Consider the following 19234-nt stretch of genomic DNA (forward strand, 5'->3'; position numbering starts at 1 on the left):
ACATGTCTAATGATACACATGTCTGGAGTTGTATCATGAATATCTGGTCTACAGACAAGGAGAGGCAGGGTGGGACAGAGACAGACAGAAAGAAAGCCAGCCAGACAGACAGACAGACAGATTGCCAAATATAAAGAGTGAGTCCTTTGTACATGTTGTGTGCACGTGTAGGTGCATGTGGTTGCATGACTATGTTTGTTACGCACATTTAGGCAGGTAAGTCCTGCCTGACTGACTGCTTCCAAAATAGGCTTGTGTAAAGCCAGATTTTTACTTGGTTGCACATTGTGTCTCGCACCGTAATTATAGCCGATCGATCTGCAAGCTCACAAGGCGTCACAGTGCGACGCATATATAGTGAGCTTAATATGTAGACAAGACAATGGCATGCTGTCACAGCATCGATTGTCCTGGATCATATCAGGCAGGTACTGTAACATTAAGCCTAAATATACCAAATGGCTTCTCTCGTCTTTGTCACATTGACAACTGGACCCCCCATACAGAAAACGCATTAAAACCCTGTTGCACCCTGATGTGTGTGTGTGTGTGTGTGTGTGTGTGTGTGTGTGTGTGTGTGTGTGTGTGTGTGTGTCTGTGTGTGTGTGTGTGTGCGCGCATGTCTGTCGCACACACATGCTCGCACATGTATGTGTTTGTGTTTGCCGGTGCGGTCCAGGGTATTATGGGACGATGGGGGGGATACAACACCATGTTGTTAGCATGGCTCTGTGTCTGGGCATGTCCTCTGAGAGAGCTGCAGGAGAATAGAAACCTGACCTGTCACATGGCAGCAGCACTGGACCACACGGCTCAGCTCACACTCACACACACACACACACACACACACACACACACACACACACTCACGTGAAGCTGTCGGAGAACATAATTTGCATGCACGCGCACATTGCATGTGTTTATGTGATCTGCATGTGTGTTCTGTAGTTCCTGTATGTGGGTGTTGATAGATTATTATTGTCTGTGTCATCTATCGGTTCAGCCACCCACGATCTCTTCATGACTCAGGCTGCTTCGGTGTTGAATGCTGCATCAGTGCCACAGTGGGAACCTGAAAAACAAAAACAAAACATCACACTTGTGTCACTCCTTTAAACAGTGTGTTATTGTGTCAAACGAAACCAGTCACAAGATGTATTTGGCCACATGACGTCACGTTGTCAATGTTTTATATTATATTCACACACACGCACGCACGCACGCACGCACGCACGCACGCACGCACGCACGCACGCACGCACACACACACACACACACACACACACACACACACACACACACACACACACACACACACACACACACACACACACACACACACACACACACACAGATTTCTTGATGCAATTGTGAAGATGAAGTAACCAATTACCAATAGAATTTAATTCATTGTGAGTTTTGGGACTCCAAACAGACTCAGAGCATGTCCTGGAAAAATAATATGGGTCAAAATAATCCATCTTAAAGCAAATGGGTTTCTTGAGATCCAGGCCAGCTAGTGCCCCAGTACTGTCAACAACAGAGAGAACCGGAGAAATGGATGGCACCTTCATGACCTTAATGCTTTCAGGTGGTCTTTTTATCCTTTCTTTTTCCTCCATTCACAAGATCAAGATCCATCAGTAAGGTCCATCTGTCGGTAAAGAAATACAAATACATTAGTTGGGTGAAAAAGTGCTGATATCTTGCCTCACAGGTTGTTCTTTCTTTCATGGAGCATCGCAGGTTCAGGCGGTTCTGGAAGGCAAAGAAATCAAAGGAATCAAGCCTGTCCAACGCTCATACACTCTCATCAGTGGTGGACTGTTTTTATTTATTTAATTTAATTTATAATGAAATACATGTTTTGAGTATCTGTACTTTACTCGAGTATTTGTATTTTTTGGATACAATAGTAGATTTTCACTCTACTTTTGACTATAGGTCTACCACAGATTTTGACTCCAATATATGAAGGGAAAAGGTACATACAGTAGGCCTATACTGTGCTGCTTGGTGAGTACTTACTTACTGTATGTAAACATATGAGTCGAAGAGGAGTGAACAATTAGACCAATTATTTGTTTACAAACATTGGGACTGGGCGCACGGGTGACTGTTTCATGTAATCAATTCCCAAGAGATCTCGGCTTGTGTTAGGACAAGAATCTATTCTACACTATAGCTGAATATAGGAGGGGCTAGCGCCCCTCAAAAAGTAATACTTGTATGGCTGACCCTGTGGTTTGAAATAGCCTGATCAGAATTTCAAGAACTGAGTTGAATTATCAGCATCAGCATTATCAGGCAGCAGTAGAAATCCCTGAAGGAGCCCTTCCGTGGAACAGTAGTGGATGAGTGTAGCTTTCAACGGTAAAGCCAGTACTGGCTGGCCTAATCGCCAAATTCACATGGCAATATTTCAGGCAAACAAATGCCTTAATTGTTCTTATGGACATACTTTTCAGCTATAAGGTCATCACCATTATTAATATTTTGAGAGTTTGAAAGGAGAATACATTTTAATTACAGCCTATGTTTATGAGTTAACAATGGCTTGACATAAAGAAAAACTCAATTGAGCATGAACGTACAGCTTCTGGTGTCAAGGCTGCAAGCATGGAAATATAGGCCTAATAGATAATCCTGCCAAAAAAAACAACATTACAGGGGATGACCATATACCATTGGATCATAATAACAGATCCCAAAGATGGAAGGATAAAGATGGTATTGGATGAAATTCCTGGACATAGAGGACATAACTGTACCATGGGGAAAGGGTTCGCACTAACTCAGACCACTGGTTATTATGGGTGGTAGAAAGAAAGGACTGATGAATATAGAAAGGGGATATGCTGGTGGGATGTTTGTTGAACGAGATTATTTTTGAATGGACACTTTATTTAGCTTTATTTTGTACTGCATCATTGTTTTTAATTAACACTCCAGTCCAGTTGGTGGCAGTGCACCTTAAATGGTTTGCCAACTTACAATAAACCCAATAGAAGAAGAAGTCATAGGCTGAAGCCATCTTTGGACTGAAGAACAGCTCAACACTTGTCCTAGCTAGAGGCGATAGCACTTATAGTAGCACAGCAGAACAGGTCAAGACAACACAGCAGAGCAGCAAACTACACAGCAAGCAGAATGAACAGCAGAATGAACAAGCAAGGATGTATAAAGCCTGCCTAATTAGGCATATTATGCATGTGACTGCTCACCTGTGCTAGGCCTACTTTGAGTTGAGTGCATGATGGACTAGCTGCTCAGGCCTGTACCTCTCACAGTGTTTCCATAAACACTAACAAGACAACAAAATAAAATAAAACAACTAAGCTATTGTAGGTCAGGTGTATGTGTTCACTATCCAGTGCAACTACAATTAGGCCATATGGACTGTCCAGCTTGGAGCTAATTGAAACCAGCAACTTTGCCGACCTGAAAGAATGGAAAATCAAGGTGACTGAATGTGCAACATCATCAACCATCATTTGGTGAGTCCGAATATTCTTTCTTTATTCGTTTATTTGGTCGGGACCATAGACTGTAAAAAATATGGACAAAGCGTTCTCCGGGTCTAACATGAACGTAAAATGAAGCCTGTTATTGTAAGACTGTAAGTCGCCATCTTTCTAGATCCGTTTTGGCCCAGCTGGCCATTGGCTGGCTCCGTTTTGGCCCAGCTGGCCATTGGCTTGCCCAGACAACGAGGCGGGACTTCCCCCCCTTCTTCTCCGTTGGTTTTTATTTTGACTCGAGTGGGAGGGGAATCCCAATCATAGACTGTAACGGTAGCCACGGAACGGAGCCCTCAGAACATACGCGACTTTATGGTCATTTTTTTTATTAATGGGACCATCATTTTCCAAAAAGAATATTATGACATTAGAAATGAGACTTTAAACTAGTGACTGGAAGAAGAAAGTATTTATGACTGTGTTTATTAAGGTAATACAGTCTAGGTGAAGTTTGGCCCAAATACATGGACCTCTATGGGGCTATGGGTTTTTCTGGGTCCAATGACAGCGCCATAACAGGCCATTATATGAACTTTCATTTCCTTAGTGGCTTCACAAAATGTCTGTCTGACTGCCCCCCTGGTCGGGACAGTGTATATTGATGAACATTACATTAAAAATGCAGTGTAAATATACCAGATTTAGCAAAACTTGCTAATTTCCATCTGCAGTCCCCAGACATCAAACATCAAACAATACAAACAGGACTGACATACAGGACATAGCATACAAATACCTAGTACATTTCAAACGTAATAAGACTAGTAAGAATAAGAAATAAGAAAAGATTAAACTATTATTAGGGTAGGTTTACTCTAATAATCTCTCTAACACAGCATACAAAATACCTAAAATAATCATGAATGTTTGCAGCTGGAATGGTTGCAATATGTTTATTTGAGGGGCGCTAGCCCCTCCTATGCCCAGCTTTCTGTGTCTGTGTTCCAACATTTCCATACGAAAACACATCACCGCACAGGGACCGCAGTTCTCTCTCCTTGCACATACAGTGGCCTGGGGGGGTCACCTGAGGTGGAGTTGTTGAGTCGCCAAGGGCAGGATGGAACGCAGTCTGCGTCTCATCAGGCTCTGGGCTGGCTGGGTGTGTTCCTATTCTCCGGTATGGATCTTTCTCGTCCTCTTTGGCCTTGGTAATGATCAGCTTTACAGTTTGAACAGTCTTTTCGGCTAAGCAGTTGCTCTCTGGGCAATGCGGGCTCGAAATGATGTGCTGGAAGCCTCATGACTCTGCAAACTGCTTGAATTCACGTGAGTTATAACATGGCCCAACACGTGCCTTCATCTTGTAAATGACAGCGGCTGTGGTGATAATGTTGTGCATCCGGCATTCTATTTCAAAGTACCTGCATATTATGATGATGTACTGTAGTTACTTAGTTACTTTACACCACTGTTAGCCAAGGAAGGGTACATTCCCCAAACAGAGGCCTACAAAGCAGACACGACTTTGTTGCTTTGTCCAAACGACTGTCCTCTGATTCAGAGTTAACAGGTCTATTCATACTTTCTGTGTCTGAACAGTTCTCCATCCGTTCATGGAACATATCGAGGAGACTAATTTGATCTATTTATATTGTATTTATTATTTATATCAGTACATTAAAGCGAACATGTATAGCAGACATGTCGGCTTCCTATGACTCATGTGTACCTGAAATGCTCCCGCTACAGTACTGTATGTTCGAGTACCTGTCTGTGAATGTACACAATCTGTTACATGCTGCCATTTCCTGTGGTTTGGCATGAGCAACATGGTTAAACAAGGACCTGCACAAATAAGGCCTAGGGCCCTATAGGCTTACACAGCTGAAATGATTTCTTCAAATGGAACACTTTTCATCTGATTCATGTAATATACTGCAGGTTGATTAAGTGTGTCTGTCTTTCTGAAGTCCGACATTTTATACCACTACCACCAAGTCTATATCATTTGTATACACAGAAAACCTCTGTAGAAAACCATTTCTATAGTCTCTGTATAGTCACTGTTGACCCCTATACTGTTGTACTTGTCTTGGGGAGGGTGTAGAATAGACAACCTGCACATTTTCTCTGATAGATGGAGTCAGTCGTCGGACACTTCTTTTCACCTGACAGTGGGTGAGTTTCATTGACAGGGCGGAATATGTGCGGAGGAACCCAACACATTTCCTTTAAATTCATTTTATACATTACATTAACTGCTTGAGTTGTGGAGATATGGAGGAGCAAAAATGAGATGGGGAGAGAAGAGAGTTAGCAGTGTTGTGCAGGCCTTGTTCTGGGAACAAACTCGTGTTGTGTGGACTTCATTTCTCATTCACAGGGGGTCACTTACTCCTCCTACCCCCTGCAAATATACATCACAGTGCACGCGGCCTGCTCTTGGGACAGTACTCCCCAACAGCCTCGGAGGCGGCCTGGATCTAGTCTAGTGTGTCTATTGACGTAGAATGGGGTCATAGCTGAGCATAGTTTTACACTGCCCCACTTAATTTCAAGGCCTTTCTACCAGCTGATTATCCAGAGGATACAGGCAGGCCCTCTGTGAGGCCCATGAAGGGACATTAATGTGGAAACACTGCAGGGGGGTTGAGTGTGATAAACTCCACACACAATGTGACATATCCATTAGCAGGCGTGCACACAACACTGGCACGTGCATACAAACAAACACACACACACACACACACACACACACACACACACACACACACACACACACACACACACACACACACACACACAAAGGAGGTCTGCCTCTGCTCTCCAGTGGGTGTGTTCTTTCTGCAGATGTGTGATTGCACTGTGTGTTTGATGTCTTCTGTTGCCTTTTGTTGCATCAGCACAAGGCTCTCTTTGTGTGCGGTTGGTTCTGTGCGTGGCTGCTATAGCAGCAGCACAGTCTGGACTGCACGGTCAGCGGTGTCCCTGCAGAGCCGTGTAATCTGGGCCACACGAGGAGATTACCGTAGGTGAGATCTAACCTGGTTTGCTGTTATATCTCCTTCTCAGGGGAGATAAAGCCTGGAAAAGAGCTACTGCTGACAGGGTCTATAATGTACAGCACACGTTGTCCAGCCTTCCTGTACTGTACTTCCGGTTAGAGTTATGAGGAGATACAAATTGTCCAGCCTAGTAGAAATCAGGATGCATCTCATTGACAGTTGACACCCACCACTTTGTGTGTGTGTGTGTGTGTGTGTGTGTGTGTGTGTGTGTGTGTGTGTGTGTGTGTGTGTGTGTGTGTGTGTGTGTGTGTGTGTGTGTGTGTGTGTGTGTGTGTGTGTGTGTGTGTGTGTGTGTGTGTGTGTGTGTGTGTGTGTGTGTGTGTTCTCTCCAGCCTTCCGGGTATATGGTTACGAGGTAGTACAACTTAGTTTTAACATCAGTTAGTGTGTGTGCGTATGTGCGTGGGCTGGGCCACATTATCCCAAGTCATATTTGAGACTCATCATTTAAAGTTATGAATGCTGATGTCGGTCTGTCAGTCGGTCGTTCCATCCAACACGTTGGTTATCCAAATAAGATCATTTGATATCTCAAAAAGTACTGGCTGGATTGCCAATGGATTTGCTGTGCAACTTCATGCTTTTCGGAGGATATCCTCTACTGATTTTAGTTTCCCCATGGACGTTTCTCTAGTAGTGCTGCTACTCTTACGGTAAACAAGACATTTCACAATCGAATGGGTTAATTGCCATAAAATATGTGGCAATTTCAAAGGGGAACATAGAACCTTACAAAACCTGAAACCTTCCAGAATCCTGTGAAGCAATTGTGTGTTTCAGGGAAATTGTTATCAAATATTTATATGTTCTCTAAATATGCTTGAATGGGGCTATTCACTGCACCGCTCCTGTTTAATAAGTTGCGAGAGTCAAAACACATTACTCTTGTGGTCAACACTGTGGTTTCTTGTGGGGATTAAATCTTTCTTTTATTTTCCAAAGTGAGCAAATATTCCAAATCTACACTATTGATTTCTCACCTTAAATGTTCTCAGAAGTAAATTACAAAATAACAGTTATAGTATGGGACAAATTTGCCTTGGCCTTTGTTGTTAATGGCAGTTTTGTGTTGCTCGTGCATCTGATTGCATGTTAGATGGATAGCTTTATTGATCCCGTGGGGGAATTTCAGTCGCCCAGAGGTAGCACAGCAGTTAAGAGTTTCAGGAACAGAGTAAGCCAAGGAAACTACTGTCGTATACAGCAATGAGGTTGTCACCTCAGGTTGACCAATGCAGTGCAACAAAGTAAGAAGTGTATCCCAAACAAATCCAGGACCCATGAAATATGTTACGGTATGGCACGGTACATGTCACTTAATTCCTGTAGCCATAAAGTGCCATTGCTGTATGTGCACATAAATACTCCCCGAAGGATGGTCCCTATAACCATTTGATTGACCCCAAAACCTTTCTTAAGTTCTAGCATCATCTCAGGCCACTTTTGTATTTTTAGTGCACTCATCAACAACATCTCCTGACATCATAGCCTGCATTGGACATATCCCGATAACAAAAACAGAGCAATGCTCTCAGATACACATGTTTACATACTGACGCACACACACACACACACTGTACAAGTGCATGGGATCAGTGGCCTCTGAAAATCCCCTGGGGATGTTTGTCACAGCAGGACTCACAGCTGACCGCTCCCCCCTGAGGACTTACGTAGCCCGTGTGTGACTGACTGTGTGTGTGTGTATGTGTGCTTTTTTAAGAGTGTGAAAGAAAGAGAGATATTGCATGTGTCTACAATACATGCATACTGTACGTATCCATTTCTGCATGTTTGCTTTGCAAGTTACACAAATGAGCAGATACTACTGTACTTTAGCTTTGAGAGTGTACATGGACCCACTCTTCAGAGTTAAATTAACGCTCATGATTTTGAAGTGTCTATACATGTTTGCAGCGAATGTGTTTGTGTGAGCTTTGTTGATGGAGGTTCTGAGCTTACATAGATTCAGGGCTGTATTCCAAGCAGGAGAGGCCTCTCTCTCCCCTTTGTCTTTTCTGTGAATTCGGATTTGGCACATGTTTAACAACAGATGTTAGGACGGGCTTCCAAGCCCTCTGCTGCTTTCACAGTGTTCGTAATTGTATTTTTGCTGCCCTCTCACCTTTTAAAGCGCCTCCCCTGTCCAATCTCCCATCTCTACCTCTTCCCTCCATGTTATTATTATTCTACTTAATCACTTAAGCCCTACAGTATATACTTAGTCATACAACAAATATTGTTCTCAGGCCTTCAGTGAAGATGATGTGTTCTCCCTCTCTCCTTCTACTCTCACCGTACTTTACCCATATAACCACTTTCTGCACCTCTCTACCGGGCTCTTACCTGCTTTGTCTTCCTCACCCTTCATCCAGTCTCTTCTCAGGTATATGATGATAATACCGGGGGGATAAACTCATGATTCTTTAATCTATCTGACATTGAGGGATTACAGTGAATGGACACACACACACACACACACACACACACACACACACACACACACACACACACACACACACACACACGCGCGTCACACTTTGAAGGGAAGCCGCCGTTTGTAAATAACCATACGGCAATAACAGATGATGCCACAGTAAACATCCTAAGTCGGAACAATAGGATTGCTCTTTGTCTCTGCAGTTTACTGTAAGGGCTGTTTTTCTAACCCCTGGCTACCACCACGCAACATCTGCCCCAGATGGAGCATTTCACTTGCCAGAACTGGCATTAATGAGGACTATGATATTAGCGGAACGAATCACACTGTACGGGAGAGATGGCCTCCTCGCCTCGGCCTACTGCCTGCTTTTCTTTTGTCTTCCAGAGTCTCTGGGGCTGTATGGAGTAGAACCCTGACTGCAGTGGTCCATTGTATTTCAGATTGTAATCTCCCCTTAAATTGCAACTGAGAAGAACGGACACTGAGGATTAGTTTGTGTTCGCCATGCGTGTCAACGACAAACACATGGGAACTGAGTTGAACTACTTAACCACAAATTAATAAAAACTAAAAAAGGCGATCACAAGCTCAACATGTCACGGTGCAAGGCGTCGTGAGGTTGTAGATTGGCAAATTTCTAAAAGATTTAAAGTAGAAACTTTGTCGTCATTTATTTTTTATTTTTTACAGTGATTAGAAAATATTGTTTTATCAGGATCATGATATTGATCTTCTATCATTATCTCTGATTTACACAGCCCAGGGTAGGCAACCCAGCCTGGCAGAGTTAATGCGCTCTGCAGAGCTGAGATTCCAAATTTGCATGGTGGCCTAACAGCTTGGCCACATTAGAGTTGAAAATGCAAAAAATTGAAATCTCAAAACGGCTATAGATTCCATTGAAGTATATATACTCCACCTTCCTGAAAAGCTGATCTGATGGGATTTTTGGGTGGTGGTTTGATGTTCAACGGCAGGTTTTCCTGAAAAGCTGATCTGACGGGGGTTTTGGGTCGGTTTGATGTTCAACAGCAGGTTCTCTCAACATCACACACTTGTGTCTGCAGCTGCTACAGTTAGCATTTAGTATGCCACGAAAGAGAAGGCCTCATGGGGATTCCCTTGGGGCGTGGGCGTGTGTGTGTGTGTGTGTGTGTGTGTGTGTGTGTGTGTGTGTGTGTGTGTGTGTGTGTGTGTGTGTGTGTGTGTGTGTGTGTGTGTGTGTGTGTGTGTGTGTGTGTGTCCGTGTCCGTGTCCGTGTCCGTGTCCTTGCACATCGTGCGTGTGCATGCTGAAATGAATGGAATCAAAGGAATGTGATCCTGACGTCTGCATTGTGGAGTTTAGCATAACATTCCTGCAGAGACTCCTCCATAATCAAAAGGCTTGAGGGGGAGACACGAGGACTGTACTGTCTATATACGACTCCTATTAACAAAGTTATAACAAGCAAAGCATTCTCAACCACCAAAAGGCTTAAAAAGAAATTATGTAATCACATTGAGATTCTACAGTGTACAGTGGCAGCTGTGTAAAATGACCCCTTTTACTAGATAGATTTGCAAGGCAGAAGCCATGATGATGCGTGCGTGCGTGCGTGATCAATAATGCAGGAGAGTAGAAGCAAGGACTAGCAATTTCAAAGAAGGGAGGACTGGCAATTTCACCATTTACGACTCGCATAAATCACAGTTTACAGTAACTCCCTCAGTCAGTCAAATGCTAATCTCTCGGGACAGATTAAGAGCTCCGCAGCTGAATCCGTCAGCAACTCCCGTTACTTACAACGTGTGCTTTGTTGTTGGTAGAATGGCATAGACGCCTTCACAGACGACGTCACACTGATAAGCAACAGCATGCGCGTGCATACCTGCCTCTCATAATAGTCTAGTAGCCAGCCCATAGAGCCCCATTGTGAACCCGGACATGTTGAGTACCCCAACGTTTTATGTTATAAATGTTTAGTATGGGTCCCCAGCATGTAGAAACTGCCGGATGCTAACTTGCATATCTTGGGCAATTTCCACAATTGGCATAATCTGTGACTATACCATTAACAACCTATAGAAGGCAAAATATTCAAAATTTCATCATGCTTTATGTAGCATGTGTTTTCATGGTGCTGAATCCATTCCAAGCATTAGTTTTGCAAAAAAACACTCATTGGGCTAAAAACGGCCATGCCCACTTGCCCAATTGTGCTGACATCATCACATTTGTGATGACGGCAATGGCCGTTTTAATATAATATGCACTCGCGTGTAAAAAATGCACCATCAAACTTTCAGATGCTGTTTTTCTCCCAGTGTGGAGGAAGAATTTGGATTTTATTGTGATCTCTCTTCCTTGAAATATATAATCCTTGTCAGCTAGGTCAGGAGATAACAGGGGTGCATGGCCAAAAAGGTTTGGGAACCACGAACCACTGATCTATAGGAATGAATACAAAGACGCACAACCGGAAGAGGAGGGCTGAAGGAGAGTGAACATACACACACGCCCCAGGGAGCTGAAAGAAATTGGTTCTGTAGAGATAGTGTTGTGAATTTAATAGCAAACAGTGAGCTAAGTTTACTTTCATACTTTATCGTACAATGATGTCACAGTCACACAGTGAAAATAGCCGATCTACAAGCTCACAATGCTTATACAATACAATTGTAGTCTTTCCAAAAAGTTATATAGTATTTAAAAATCACACCTGTGTGAAGTGAGGGGCGCTCTTATCATCCTCTCATACTGGCCAATCAGAATGCCTGTCGCCTGTGATTGGTTAGATGATATGCATATTATGCGTTTTGTTTGCTTTCCTGGGCGGAGGCGGTCCGACAATGCTGTCGCCTCGTCGCCGTAATTCAGCGTCAGTGCCAGTCAATGCATGGTCACTAAGTTATTAGGCAAATTATAGTAGTTTAAAATGAAATACTCGTAAATTCATCACACAGACACACACTCACATACAGTAATGCAGACGTTTATTAAAAATATATTTTTTCCATATTTACATGACGGTAAAATTACGATATTAGTATTATGACGGTATTCGGTATTATTTATATACTCTGCGATATTACCGATATTGATTTCAAATATTGCGGTAAACGGTAAAATCGGTATATTGCCCAAGCCTATATGCATATGTATGTTTACATATGATGTAAATGTTCCCTGCCATGTCAATGGCGTTTAATCTTGAGACGTGTGCATGGGGACAAGATTTAGCCGACATTTGACCTGAATTTCCGTTTCATTGCCAATGGCAAATTTTGAGACGTGTCGGGACAAAAGCTGTATATAGGAGGGGCTAGCGCCCCTCAAAAATCACACCCATGTGAAGTGAGGGGCGCTCTTATCATCGTACATCATCATACATCATCTCATTCCGGCCAATCACAATTTGCGTCCTCACCTTCGTCGTCAATGTTTGTTACGCAATGTTTGTGTATACACTGACGTGAAATTGTCCATTCATTGTCAATGGGAATTTTATGTTTGTGTAGGACAAAGTTTATGGACACACTAAAAGCTGGACATAGCGACCCTCAAAAAAATCACACCCATGTGAAGTGAGGGGCCGTACATCAGCCTAGACATCAGCCAATCAAAGTAATCGATTCCATGCTCTTAATGGACTGACAGACAGACAGACAGACAGACATAATCACAAAGATGTGCATAATAGGAGCTCAAAAACTCAAAAACAAACAAACAAACAAACAAAACAGGCCTTTTTCTGCTCAGCCTTTCAGATCGGACCCGGTCCCTCAGTCCTTCCAATGTCATTCTTTTCAAAAGTTTGGCTTATACTGATGACACCATATAGAGCGTCGCAGTCCGGAAAAGAAATCCCCGTTCATTTTCCTCATAGACTTTTCAGAAAGTATTTATTTAAAGACGTTTACGCCGCGGACAAAGCCAACTCTTTTCGTGACAAATCATGACTATAAACACAATGTTTTGGGCCAAACAAAGAATTAGAAAGTAGAAAAAAATAACGCTTTTTTTGTTGTTTTACTTCTTTGTAATTATTTGTTTGGTCAAAATATTGTGTGTGTTGTCTGTTGATTCGAGTTGGCTTCGTACAACGCTTAAAAGGTCTTGAAGCCGTCAGGCTGGCTGGGTGCATGCAGGGGCTCCAGCTCCTGGACTTGGAAACTCTCATCTGCCTGCACCGTCCTCCACTCTCTCTCTTTAAGTTGCTGAGAAAATATACGTCAATACTTTTTTAAATGTCTATGGGAAAAATGCATTGGGATTCATTTCCTGGGCCTGGCGTCGTCATGAAAGGGGGCGGGACTGCAACGCTCTATATGGGCATAAAAGAGCCGACAGATACAGACAAGGACTGACAGATACAGAGTTCTATATGGGCACCGAACTCTAAATGTTTATAAATCATGTGGGCATATTATTTTTTCAGTTATGCAAACGCCAACCAGGGGATAAATATGATCATTTGTAGTGGACATCATCTCACTTCTACCCCCCTCTCACTCAGGAGTCTTGAAGCAACAGCTTCATTTTACTTCTCCCTTTCCTATCTCGTCGTTCACACACGCTTCCTGCGTTTATCTGGGCGGTTTCCTGGGGGTTGAAGAGGTGTCGTTTACATTGTCGGTTTACTCTGACCTGAGCGTCTGCTGTAAACCTTGTGGCTTTAAACACAAACGTAATGAGACTATAGCTGCGATCCTAATAAAAGTAGCTACTTCACACCTGTGTGAAGTGAGGGACACTCTTATCATCGTACATCATGGAAATGTACAAATAGCCAATTTGCTCGTCCACATATGACTATGACAAATTCTCCATTCATTGTCAATGTGTAGGACGAAAACAGCCGATTTGCTTGTAAATTCCACACAAACATTAAATGCCATTGTCAATGGCATTTAATGTTTGTGTTCGGACAACAATCTACACTATAGCTGAATATAGAATATAGAATAATAACAGCATTGGGGGTAATCACACGATACACATGACATAAGTCGTCTAATTACTGGGCCAACACGATAATGGAGGGGCTAGCAGCCTGTCTGGAGTGTTGATTTAGCACCTGCTTGAGAATTCATTAGTGGTTGTTGCTCTCAGCCTCTTTAGCCTGGCATCCCTATTTTCATTATAGGCCAAATTATTATAAGAGCATTGAACTTGCAGAACGGCCATTTTTAAAATAATGTTGAATTCTTGAAAAAAAAAAAGTTTTTCAAATAGGTCTTAAGTGGTTATAGTTTAACCAGTTTTACTAACTAACCAGAGAGGTTGTTCTGTGTGGCACAGGCTTTTAAATGGCCCTTTCTTTTCTTTGTAAGCATAATATTCAAGCCAGTTTTTGATAGCTAAACCAAAGCATCTGGTGGTTGGGACATTTTCCACTGCTAAAACAAAGACCACCTTCATAGGATCCTGAAAAATTACACACACACACACACACACACACACACACACACACACACACACACACACACACACACACACACACACACACACACACACACACACACACACACACACACACACACAGTAAATTCTGTCCAGTGGTAGGGGGGATTAAACTGTTCCAGCAGGTGGTTATCGCTTTTGTTTTGACCCTTGACTTGCCCATTGCGTCGGGGTTGCTCAAAATGGTCCTGATAATGACCCATCAATCAAAGTAAATGAGGAAGTGGTTCAACTGCACCATGCTTATCACACACAACACCCTGGACCCTGGAGTGGGAGCATGTGCACCGTCTTTCCTCAATTCCCCTGTGTTCATGTTTGTGTGTGTATGTGTGTCGGTGTGTATAATTGTGCCTACATAAAGGTGTACTGTGCAAATGTATCCAAATGGAGCCTCTGGGATGCATTTGGATACATGCACTCTAGAGTTAAATTAACACTTTTAATGTGTAAGCACAAACTTTGGTGGGTGTAAACGGTTCCAGGTTCGATTCCCGGCTCCTCCTAGAGTCGAAGTGTCCTTGAGCAATTGACACTGAACCCCTAACTGCTCCCGATGAGCAGGTTGGTGAATGTGAAGTAATTTGTAATATATATGGAGAAAACGCACAAGAATAACATATCCATCCAAAGATTTCTAATAAGGTGCATGAGCGTAGCAGCTGGTATGTGTTCCTAGACATAGTCAGTGCATGTGCATGAAGATTAATGTGCATAGTGTCGGCAAGTGTCAAGTTCAACCGTATTCTCAAAGGTTGCGTTACTGGTATATAATCCACAGGTGGGTCCATGAGGAAAGCATGGATGGCTCTCATACACAAAGACATAGCCTGCAGATGCACACTGCACAGCCATGTGCTGCTTGACACACTTATCTGATTCTACATAACATATGGCAGTGTGCACATTGCTTCCAGGAATAATGCAATTCCCAGAAACACTTTCTGATCAGCAATAAAGGCTCAATGTTATCATGGCTGCACCTAAGCATAATATTGACATGTTATCTTATACTGTTCATAAACAATAATGCCGTTGCCAGCACACATAATTACAGTTGTTTGATTGATTTGATGAGATAACACAACAATTATGCAGATAGTTGAATTATAGCCCACGCCCCACGGCAAAAGCAAGAGCAACAACCTGAGCGTGTAATGATTACTCTGGCCGTTTTCAGCGTGTATTTTCATCACTGTTTACGAGTAGATGAGATTTATTCTGATTCCGTCGCACTTTAAATAGCCATTGCTGTGCAGCTGCAGAGTTTCCCTACAAAGCGGCTAATGACAACCTTTGTTCTTCAAAACGGCTCACTGTCTGCCCCCTCCTTGCTCTTGTTTGCCGTGCAGGCAGGTTCAGACCCTCAGGCAGCTCGACGCCAGCATATGGGAGGCACAGGGAGAGCACTTGCACACGAAAAAAGAAGAGAGGGACAGAAAGAATGGGATGAAAAGATTGCCGGTATTGTAGACAGCACATGGAGGGGAAGAAAAAAGAAAGACGAGAGAAGAAAAAAGGCAACGGACAAGAAGATATGAGATAAAAAGAAAGAAGAAAGAAAGAAAGGCAAAGAGAATGTTTGATGTGGTTTTGACAACTTGGTAGTGCTGAGGACATTGCACCCTGTGAACCCTTGTTAATAAGCTACTGCTTGAGAATCATTTTCCCAAGGATTGTGATATGGTATGTTAGGGGTCAGCCTAACAGTTACTCCCTCAGGGTTCGTGTTATTGGTTAGTGTAAAATCCTCAGTGTTTGTTTACATTACACATTTATTTTACACATCCAGAGGAAAACCTTTTAAATCATGATGCTTACAAAGTGTGAAGAGAACTAAAGAAGTGCGCTCCTCGCCAGGTCGGGTTGTCCATCCAATGCTGTGTCCATCGCAGGGTGCAGCCGTCCCGACATGAGGAAGCTGCTGGGGAAATAGTTTGTACAACAGAATGTGCAATTGTTTGTGGCGTCCCCTTTGGGCAGAAGTGAAAGCGGTTTTGGAGGAAGAGGCCGCTCAACATGTGCTTCAATTTGGATACGATTGGATAGTTCATGATGTATATCGTGTTTTTGTAAGAAACAGGCTCCAGTGTTCCGCCCACAATTTTGTGAAGGCAATTACAAATGGTATGGACTATGGAGTATCAAAGCCCTGTTTGATGTTAATTGTCACATAACTCACGAGACCATTTGTAGGGGACCTAGTACTTACAGACCCCTGGGGGACTTCGGACAATAAAGTACATAGGCTTTATGTTTACGTGGCTAATAGAGTAATTTACAATGCACGCACAAACACACCTTCTAAAGACGCCATAGAGCTGTTCTATCTGCGGACAGAAAGACAATTGTAACATCTGGATGGCACTAATCACACTGTGGGCGTCACCAGAAAATCCCTGTGGACACACTTACACACCCCGGAATCCCTTCAGAAAATATGCTTTAATGAGCAATAATGCTGTCACAATAGCAGCCCCACCTTCTGCATGCATGCTAATCCTTGTGTGTGTGTGTGTGTGTGTGTGTGTGTAAGCTGAATGCCCATATGCTGGCTCCTTTGAACTCATTAATCAAGGATTGGTATATAGAATAACAAGAAGAAGAGAGAGAAAAAAAACATACAGGATTGAGTAGGATTATTTAATCGTGCTTGGTGGTAAAAAGTATTAATTTAGTATCTCTTCAAAGAACCATGTCTGTGTAAGGTCAGATGGATCACAAGTGGTATTGTTAGAGCCATAAGCTGGAGACAAAGGGATGGAGTGCAGGAGCTGAGTTTGCATGTCACGGGCAGGGCAGAAAAAGAGTGTGTGTGTTTGTGTGTGTAGGGGGGGGGGTACAGGCAACTGAAAGACCAATAGGAAAAGAGGGTTTGGTCTGGTTCAGTGGGGTTGTGAGGCAGAATGAGGTGGATATTGCACCCCGACTGCAGCACGATGTGCGATACATGCATGTTGCACAGCGATGAATAGTTTCACAAACATCCCCTCCTTTTTTCTACTGAAATGCGTTTATTTTATGCGTTATTTATGCACGGAAAAAAATTGGTGTGTTGTGGACATAACATTGGTGTGTTGTAGACATGCAATTATGGCAATGCTATTTACACTAGATTGCTGTTATATTTACATTGCATTTGATTTATAACTTATAAATTCCAAATCATATTGAACAAATCTATTAAAGTCTATCAAATCTTTGTGAAAGTGAATTCATTAAAAGTTAAAAGGTTTGAGAATCACGGATGTAGAGCACACATGGGCATGCAACATAGGACCCAATGGTTGAATCTGTCCTCAGAGGACAGCAAACTGACCACCAGATATAAAACAAAGTCTACATGTTGTAATATAAAAGTATTGTGTTATGCAGCAAGCACCCAGGCCTTTAAACAAAAATATATATAATTTACACTCCCTTTAATGAACGACCAGTAAACGGTTCCAGTCAAGATACATATCACTGATTATGGTTGCGAAAATCATTACGAAACGTAATCTCACATATTCTCTTCTCATCTCAATCCTTCGATTCTGTCATGAATCATTTTCTTCTCAAGAGCTTTGGTATAACTTTATTGCTTCCTTGTCATAACCTACTGTCAATTCAGCCCCTAAGACATGAGACGTACAGGATAATGTGTTGTTGTAGACTGTAGAGCATCCGCGTCTGGAGACATTTGATGACTTGTTTTCAGTGAAGAGATGGAAGAGAGACAGTGGGCTCCAATTTCGTCGCCGCCATTACCCGAGACGTGGCCCGCAATTCAGCTGCTGCCCGAAAATTAGTTTGGTATAGCGGCGTGCGCCTGCATGAGATGTCCTTGAAGTAAGGCAGCGTCATCTCTCCTTATTCTCCTATACGCATCTCTTTGTAATTTATAATCAGCAGAGTGCCTGCATGCCACTTCCTTGTGTCCATTGTGTTTATAATTGTATAGTCAAAGATGTTATTTGGTTTGTGCCATGGGCATTGTGCGGCGTGCGCGATTCCACGCATTTGTTCGTTCAGTTTAATCCAATTGACCGACCTTTCCTTTTCGCTTGATACCGTTTCATAGAGACGGCCTACACGCACGATCTATATACCAAATTTTCTTCATTTTGTTGAGGAAATGCAGAGCCAGATCACTCATAGCATCTCTGAGGATAGAATTCTGGATGAGCAGGACATGTGCAGCATTTTGTACATAACAGGCCACTCCTGAAAACTTTGGAAGGCAATCTTAGCCAATCAGTGTAGAATCTGAGAAATCAAACCGACTCGTCTTGATCACATGACTACAGAGATCATGTATACTGATTTGCATGAGATTTGGATGAAATCTGTGCGACTAATATAAATGTGTTTTGCAGAAATTGCACACACACACACACACACACACGTACGGAGTGCTATAAACATACTCTCTCCCCATGCCTTCGGCCTGCTGGAGACAATAATAGAGAAAATATATCATAAATGAATACTGAAACATTTATTATTTGTTATACGTTATAATATTGGCATATTTGATCATTAAAAACCCAATCACATATACATACAGTACATCACACACACAAACGTATACTACATCTTTGCTGCTTTTTGAGTTAATACAGTGATACCAAGAAAAGAAAAAGAGTTATGGAAATCTGCACAGACCCTCTCACAGGCCCTTGGGAACCATGCCAAAAACATGCAGGCACACAGAACCGTATACCATGAAGCTAATCACCCTGTAAATTACAGACATGGAGAGATTATCATTCAGATCAAGTTATACCCTGAGCAGTTGAATCGGTCTCTATGTGTTGTTGTCGGTTGGGCTATTT

The sequence above is a fragment of the Protomyctophum parallelum genome (genome assembly GCF_964188405.1).
Source record: "Protomyctophum parallelum genome assembly, chromosome: 15".
Classification (NCBI taxonomy): domain Eukaryota; kingdom Metazoa; phylum Chordata; class Actinopteri; order Myctophiformes; family Myctophidae; genus Protomyctophum; species Protomyctophum parallelum.